This window comes from Bubalus kerabau, chromosome 3, assembly GCF_029407905.1.
Source record: "Bubalus kerabau isolate K-KA32 ecotype Philippines breed swamp buffalo chromosome 3, PCC_UOA_SB_1v2, whole genome shotgun sequence".
In the NCBI taxonomy this organism is placed as follows: Eukaryota; Metazoa; Chordata; class Mammalia; order Artiodactyla; family Bovidae; genus Bubalus; species Bubalus kerabau.
In genome coordinates, this window is record NC_073626.1 from 126,071,971 (window position 1) to 126,080,728 (window position 8,758).

An 8,758-nucleotide genomic window follows, 5' to 3' on the forward strand; every position below is an offset into this window, starting at 1 on the left:
CGTGTCCAACTCTGTGCGACCCCATAGACGGCAGCTCACCAGGCTCCCCCGTCCCTGGGATTCTCCAGGCAAGAACACGGGAGTGGGTTGCCATGTCCTTCTCTGACTACCATGCAATAAAATATATCAAGGACCATAGGATCAACACAAACATTCCATGTGTCTGGGGATTAGACAATCCTAGTCAATTACACCTGGCTCAAAGAGGAAATCACCTGGGGAAACCATAAAATGCTTAGACCTGAATGGCCTTAAAGGTGCTCTATACTCAAATTTAAGACAGAGCTAAAAAAAAAAAGTACTCACAGGAAAATACACAGAATTAAATACATTTATTGGAAACAAGAAATAATGAAACAAATGAGCTAAGGATTCAACTCAAGAAGTTACAGCAAAACATAAGAAAAGAAGGATGAATTAATAACTTTAAAAATAGGGGACTAAATAAATAAGGGACTTGCCTGGTGGTCCAGTGGTTAAGACTTTGCCTTCCAATGCAGGGGGTGTGGGTTCGATCCCAGGTCAGGGAGCTAAGATTGCACATGCCTCAAAAAACCAAAACATAAAAAATAGAAGCAATATGGTAACAGATTCAATAAAAGACTTTAAAAAATCAGAGAAACAGAGCTAAAAAGGATGGGCTACTGAGTGCCAACAGTTGCTTCTTTGAATAAATTAATATGACTAATCAAGGAAAATAGAATAAATATGCAAATATGATATATAATAAAAAAGAAAAAGCTCAAAAATAATACTCTGTGGATATAAAAAGAAGAAGAATCACCACAGGATATTAAATTGATGTGCGTGTGTTCAGTTGCCTCAGTTGTGTCTGACTCTTTGCAACCCTATGGACTATAGCTTGCCAGAGTCCTCAGTCCATGGGATTCTCCAGGCAAGAATACTGGAGTGGGTTGCCACGCTCTCCTCCAGGGGATCTTCTCAACCCAGGGATCAAACGCATGTCTCTTAGTCTCCTGCATTGACAGGTGGGTTCTTTATCACTAGCGTTACCCAGGAAGCCCAGTAAATTAATAAACCTGAGCAAAATGAATAAATTCCTAGAAAACACAAAGCAATGAATAAATTCAAGAAGAAATACTTGAATAGATCAATAGTTGTTTTAAAAATTGAAATGATAATCATGATCTTTTTATAAAAAATTCTAGGGTCATAAAATCTTATAGGTGAGTTTTGCCAAACTTTCAGGAAATAGGTAAGTGTTCTCTTACAACACTTGTTCCAGAATTAAACAAATCAAGGAAGATACCAATCCATTTAATAAGGCTGGTTAGCATAACATGGATTCTGAAACATGATTAGGACAGTACAGGAAATTATAGATTTATTTCACTTATGAGTGTAGTGGGGATAGGGTTTATTTAAGAATGCAAGGATAATTAAACATCAGAAAAATCTATCAATGCAATTCTTCCCAAATGAAAGAACAAAATCATTTCATTATTTCAATAGCACTCAAGAAATGCCAACATCCAATTCTGATTAAAAACTTAGTAAACCAAGAATAGAAGGGAATTTCTTTAACTTGATAAAAGCTGTATGCCAAAATCCTACAGCAAAATCATAATTAATGGAGAAACTTGAGACTCATTTTCATTAAGATTTAGAACAAAGAAACTCTACTCATACTATCAGCACAATTTTTTTTAAATATAGTATTACAGGCCGAAGCTATAAGACAAGGAAGGGGATAAGAGGTGTAAGGATTTAGATGAACAGATAAGACTGTCATTTGTGGAAGCATTGACCAACTGCATGGAAACCCCAAGGAAATCAACAAGAAAATACTAGAATTGGTAAGAAAATCATCAGCTTTCAAGATGAAAGACCAGCTTAGAAAAATCAGCAGAATTTGTTTATAGTAGTTGGTATTTTCCTTTCCTTTTCTCTCTACTTCTTTTCTTTTCCTTTCATTTTCTTTCCTTCAACAACTCTTTAAATGCATGAAACAAGTTTTAGCTCATGGGTCACACAAAAACAAACCATAATCTGAGTTTTACCTGCAGGCCACAGCTTGTTGTTCCTTACTAAGTAACTGCAGTGCTAGCCAGACAGAGAACCAAAATAAGATGCTATTCACAATATCATAGGAACTATGAATTATCTGGTCTTAACAAAAATGAACAAAAAATGAACAAGACTTTCTTGTCTTAAGAATAGCCTCTCTACCAAAGGAAATTTGAAAAAAATTTTAAAAATGAAGAAATGTTCTGTATTCATAAATGTTAATAGCATCCAAAGCAATCTATAAATTAAGAATTAACCTCAATAAAAAGAGATAAGGTTTCTCAAAGAAATCAACACATTCATTCCAAAGCTTATTTAGGATAATAAAGGTTCATGGATGATAAGTCTGTTTTGGGAAAGAATAGCAAAAAAATTTTTTTTAATTTTGTTGTTGTTGTTCATTAGCTCAGTTGAGTCCAACTCTTTTGTGACCCCATGGACTGCAGCATGCCAGGCTTCTCTGTCCTTTGTTGATTTAGACCATTTTTTAAAAAGGTTTTATTGAATTTGTTACAATATTGCTTATGTTTTATGTTTTGATTTTTTTGGCCACAAGGCATGTGGACCAGGTATTGAACCCACACTCCCTGTACTGGAAGGTAAAATCTTAACCACTATACCACTGAGGAAGTCCCAAGAATAGCAAAATTGAGTGTGAGGCAGACACTGCTTTTTCGACCTTCCAAGTTTTTGCTATGCCTTTTTCTTTTAGTAGAGAACTCTCAAATTTTGGTCCAGCACATGGTTGCCCAGAGACACCATATTTCACAGCATTGCTTGTAGCCAGGTGTGGCTTGTCACAGTTCAGGATGTGAGCAGAGGTGGGAGCAGCTTCGGAGCTGTGTCCTGAACAGGATATCACTGCTAGAACAGTGAGTCTACCTTCCTCTGGCAGATGAGGATCACATCCAAGGGAAGAGGAGCACCAGAACGGATGGGGCCTGGGGATTTGGGTGATGTGCAGCAGAACTGCCTACCAGCTCGGACATTTACACAAAAGAGAATTGACTTACATCTTGCTAACCCTCTTGCCATTTGATCTCTGTTAATACAGCCAGATCAATATTCTAATTCATACAATGGGGTATTTGCTCTGTCAGATAATAAACCTACTACAGGTTATAGTAGTAAAAGTGGGTGCTGAAGCAGGAACACACACACAAAGACAATAGATCAGAGTGTAGAGCCCAGGAATAGTCCCATGAATATATAGAGACCAGATGGAGTGGTAAAGATGGTGATGCAGGATGATGGGGAAAGAATAGGCTTTAGTAGATTGTATTGCGACAACCAGATCTCCCTATGGAGAAAGATCAAGTTGTATTGCTACCCCAAACCACATACAAAAGTGGATTCCAGATAAACTGGAGATCTAAATATGGATGGTAAATTTATAAGATTAATTTATGAAAGTGTACAAAAATACTTTTGTGTGTCAGCTAGCATGGGAAGATACGACTGTATTTTTAAAAAAATTTTATACATACACAAAAGATGATGAGAACAGTATAGTGAACCCCCCTGTACTCAAGACATTATATTTAATAGTCAAAAAACATTTTCCTGATTGTATTTCTGCTTCTCATGCAAAGAAGCAGAGGAAAATGTAATTTATATTCATGTACCCCAGGCTTATATTCAACTGGTATGTCCTGGTTAGTAAATTACTTTCATCTAGGTTGGTAAAGGGTTGCTATTCTAAGATCTTTGAACAATTTTGTTTCATCCACTTTGTTTTGTTGTTGTATTTAATTTTATTTTTTTTTTGTTTTTCAAGGAATATTTAATAACAACGTAGATAACATATGCTTATCTAATATTTTTATATCGCTGAGGGTAAAGCAAAATGTCCTCTTTACTGGGTAAGCATGACCTGCTGTATGTGGACATTGCAGTGCAATTTTAAAAATACTGTTAATTATAATTTCAGGACTTCAGAATCTGAATAGGTGCCAGTGCTCTCTCCTTTTTTAATATGGGTAAAGAAACTTCTTTGAAGATCATTTGAAGCTTGGACCAAAATTCCATAGCTGTATTATTAGGATCACTCTGTAGTTCAGGATTCAGATACAAGGGAAGCTCCAATTCAACCTTTTAGAGAAGACTTTCCAGCTCTCATGATCTCATCAACCAGGAGAATGTTGGTGGCAATCACAGTGCAGGAGTGAAGAAGCTGTTTCTTTACACAGTAGTTATCCCATATGCCTGCTTCTGCTGCTACCATTGGTTCATCAGTGTTCAAGTCCACACCCACAAGCTGACTGGATTCTGAATGTTCTGCTTGAATTTTAACTAGTGTTTCCTGAAGGTCAAAACCAGAGTTCTGAGCGAGAACCTTGGGAATAATGAGCAATGCATCAGCAAATGCTTGAACTCCAAGCTGGGCCCTGCCCTTTACACTGGGCATGTATTTAACCAGGGCTTCTGCCATTGCACTTCCACTGCGCCAGCACCTGGGACTACACAGCCATCATCAATAGCATTTTAAACAGCCCTCAAGCCATCTCTTATGACATCTTCGATTTGAGTAAGCATGTGCTTATTTGGTCCTTTGATCAATAATGTGACAGAGCGAGGATTGTTACATCTCTCATAAGGTGAACTTCTCTTCTCCCACTGTATATTCATAGACAAGTCCTGCATGTCCCAAACAATCAGGATTGAGGTCATTAAAAGAATTTAGGGCTATCCCGCCACAAGCAAGAGTCAGCCTTTCCATGTTTCTCCTTTTAGCTCTGCGCAGAGCTATTATGCCTTCTTTGGCAAGAGCATCTAAGGAAAAGGGATCAATTCCCTTTTGACTAATAACAACAAATCCTTTATCTGAATCAACACAGACTTTCTTTTTCAGGTCGATTATTTTTTTAACTCTGTCTTCGATGAATTTCCTTTCAGCTTTCACTAATTTCTCTCTCTCCTTTGTACTCTTGTAAAAAAAAAAAAGCCAGAATTCACTTCTGATTTTTCATATTCTAATGACACTTTGCACGTGAGGCTGTATGCATCTTCTATCCTCTTCTTCATATCAGGAGGCCGTGCTCCATGGTCCAGAACAAGACCTCTGATTAAGCTTGTATCCATTTCAGATTTATGTTTCATCTCCATGACCTCAACCACAAAGAGGTCAATAGGTTCATCTTGTTTTTTAATGGCCAAAATGGAGTCCACTACGGTCTCTGTTAAGACATCAGCAAGTTCAGCATGAACTTTAGTACGTAGCAATGTTCTGGCTACATCTATAGGTGTTTCCGTGTGATTAGATGGACTAGTTTTCTGTGATTATGGTTTCAATGTGTCTGCCCTCTGATGCCCTCTCGCTACACCTACCATCTTACTTGGGTTTCTCTTACCTTGGACGTGGGGTATCTCTTCATGGCTGCTCCAGCAAAGCGCAGCCGCTGCTCCTTACCTTGGAGGAAGGGTATCTCCTCAGGGCCGCACCTTCTGACCTTGAACGTGGAGTAGCTCCTCTCAGCCCTCCTGCACCCGCGCAGCTGCTGCTCCTTAGACCTGGGGTTGCTCCTCCCGGCTGCCGCCCCTGACCACAGGCGTCAGGTAGATCCTCTTGGCCACGCGCTTCTGCGTGGTTGGCAGAAAGTGAAGAGGAACTAAAAAGCTTCTTGATGAAAGTGAAAGAGGAGAGTTTGTTGGCTTAAAAGTTGGCTTAAAGCTCAACATTCAGAAAACAAAGATCATGGCATCTGGTCCCATCACTTCATGGGAAATAGATGGGGAAACAGTGGAAACAGTGTCAGACTTTATTTTTTGGGGGCTCCAAAATCACTGCAGATGGTGACTGCAGCCATGAAATTAAAAGACGCTTACTCCTTGGAAGTAAAGTTATGACCAACCTAGATAGCATATTCAAAAGCAGAGACATTACTTTGCCAACAAAGGTCCATCTAGTCAAGGCTATGGTTTTTCCAGTGGTCATATATGGATGTGAGAGTTGGACTGTGAAGAAAGCTGAGCGCCGAAGAATTGATGCTTTTGAACTGTGGTGTTGGAGAAGACTCTTGAGAGTCCCTTGGTCTGCAAGGAGATCCAACCAGTCCATTCTAAAGGATATCAGTCCTGGGTGTTCATTGGAAGGGCTGGTGGCTGAAGCTGAAACTCCAGTACTTTGGCCACCTCATGCGAAGAGTTGACTCACTGGAAAAGACTCTGATGCTGGGAGGGACTGGGGGCAGGAGGAGAAGGGGATGACAGAGGATGAGATGGCTGGATGGCATCACTGACTCGATGGACATGAGTCTGAGTGAACTCTGGGAGTTGGTGATGGACAGGGAGGCCTGGCGTGCTGCGATTCACGGTGTTGCAAAGAGCTGGTCACGACTGAGCGACTGAACTGAACTGAACTGACAGGTGTTTCCCTGTCCATCTCTTTGCTTACTTTGACTTGTTCCAAAAACTGAAGTGCCTTTTCCTTTGCAGCTTCAAATCCTTCTGTAATTATTCTGGGATAAAGACCTTCAGAAATGGAGAGACCCGCCTGCTTCAGCAGCTCTCCAATGATGAGGACGCTGGAAGTGGTACCAGCACCAGTTCTGTCATCCTGGGCTGTTGCTACTTTGGCTATTAAGGAGGCTGTTGGGTGTTGAATTTACACTTCATGAAGCAGTCCATTTCCATCTTTAGTGAGTTTGATGTCTCCAGCACCAGAAACAAGCATCTTCATGGTGCCCTTAGGCCCCAAGTTGGTCCTCAGCACCTCCTGCAGCCCCGGGCCATGCTGATGTTGACCACCAATGCTGCCTGGGCTCGGGCCACCTCGGCCTTGGGGTTCAGCGTCTTCACGGCCGCCATAGCTGACCCAGCAGAGGAAGATAAGGGGATGTGGTGTGGTGAAAAGTCCTGAGCCAGTTCAGCGTGGCTGGGAGTTGTTGTATTTTAAAGCAAACCCAAGACATTATATTATTTCACCCATAAAGAAAGTGAAAATGCTTGTCGCTTAGTTGTGTCTGACTCTAAGCATCCCCACGGACTGTACACTGCCAGGCTCTTCTGTCCATGGAACTCTCCAGGCAAGAATACTGGAGTGGGTTGCCATTCCCTTCTCCAGGGGATCTTTCTGACACAGGCATATTCTTTACTATCTAAGCCTCCAGGGAAGCCCTTTCACCCATATAAGTACTTAAATATTGACCTCTAACATATAGACTTAAAAAATTATAACCACAGTACCAGGGTCACACTGAACAAAATTCATAATTATTTCTTGATAATTTTATGTCATATTTAATTTGTGTTCAAATGATAAAGACTTTTAAAAACAAGACCTAAGAAGCACAAACCACAAGGCCAAAAGAGAAAAGATGACAATATCAAAATTAAAGTTTTATATTCACAAAGAATATCAAAGGTTCATGGTAGGTTAGGAAAATCAACACAGAATTCATATCTAGAGTTGCTCTATTCAAAGTGTGTGCTGGTCTGTAAGTGATGAACTTGCATCAGAATATCAATCAATTGTGATCACTAAGCATACTGCTTAGATTAGCTGAGATGTTTCTGTCTTATAGCAAGAATTTCTTTAAAAATTTTTTTATTGAATTATATTTGATTTACAGTGTATTAATTTCCGCCACATAGCAAAGTGACTCAGTTATGCATACATGCATATGTGTACGCATATATTATTTTTCATATTCTTTTCCATTATGGTTTATCACAGGATATTGAATACAGTTCCCTGTGCTCTACACTAGGACCTTGTTTATCCATCTTCTATATAATATTATAGTTTGCATCTGCTAATCTCAAACTCCCAATCCTTCCCTCCCTCACCCCCCTCCGTCTTGGCGACCACAACGCTGTTCTCTAGGTCTCGAGTCTGTTTCTGTTTTGTTTTGTAGACAGGTTCGTTTGTGTCATATCCTAGATTCCACACATAAGTGATAACATATGGTATTTGTCTTTCTCTGTCTGACTTACTTCACTGAGTATGGTAATCTCTAGGTCCATCCATGTTGCTGCAAATGGCATTATTTCTTTTTATGGCTGAGTAATATTCTGTTGTACGTTTGTACCACACTCTCCTTATCCATTAGTCTGTCAGTGGACATTCAGGCTGTTTCCATACCTTGCCTGTAGTAAATAGTGTATAGCAAGAATTTTTTGATGGAAGAAGAGTGCTTTCATTTTACCAACATTTCTTGGGTAGGCAGTGGGTCCCCATTTTGAGTGGCGCTGATTGAGACTATTCAAATAATTCCAAATCAACAAGATAAAGACAGAAAATCCAACAGAAAAATGGGCAAGGGCAATGAATAGGCAATCCTCAGAAGAGAATTCTCAAATGATTGAAGCAGATGTGAAGAGATGCTCCAGCTCACGGTAATGGGTGAGATTAAAATCAACACAAGGAGTCATCAGAATGGCAGGTTAGAGGTGTGGGTAATGAATGTCAGGTGTGGACAGGTATGTAGGGAGATAAAGACTCTGTGCACTGCCTAGTGTAGGATGTTAACAGGTATAGCTAGCCTGGAAAATATTCTTTATTTTAGTTAAATAAGCACATGCTTTTTGGCTCAGGATTCCACTCCTGGGTTTGTATCCCAGAAGCTGCTTCCAACAGGACCCTGAAGGAGAATGTTCACAGAGGTATTGGTTATGGAGGCTAGAAGTTGCCAGTGACTCAGGTGCATTCTGAGGGCCTGGGTACCATGCAAATGAATGTTTTCTTCAGAGTATGGATGAGGTGTATTTACAGAACAAGGAGGAGCCTTGA

General features: G+C 40.0%; 1 pseudogene; it reads right to left on the minus strand.

Annotated features, from left to right (window-relative positions):
• Positions 1–4,047: 4,047 nt before the first annotated feature.
• Positions 4,048–6,834, minus strand: LOC129647770 (T-complex protein 1 subunit zeta-like; annotated as a pseudogene).
• Positions 6,835–8,758: the final 1,924 nt, after the last annotated feature.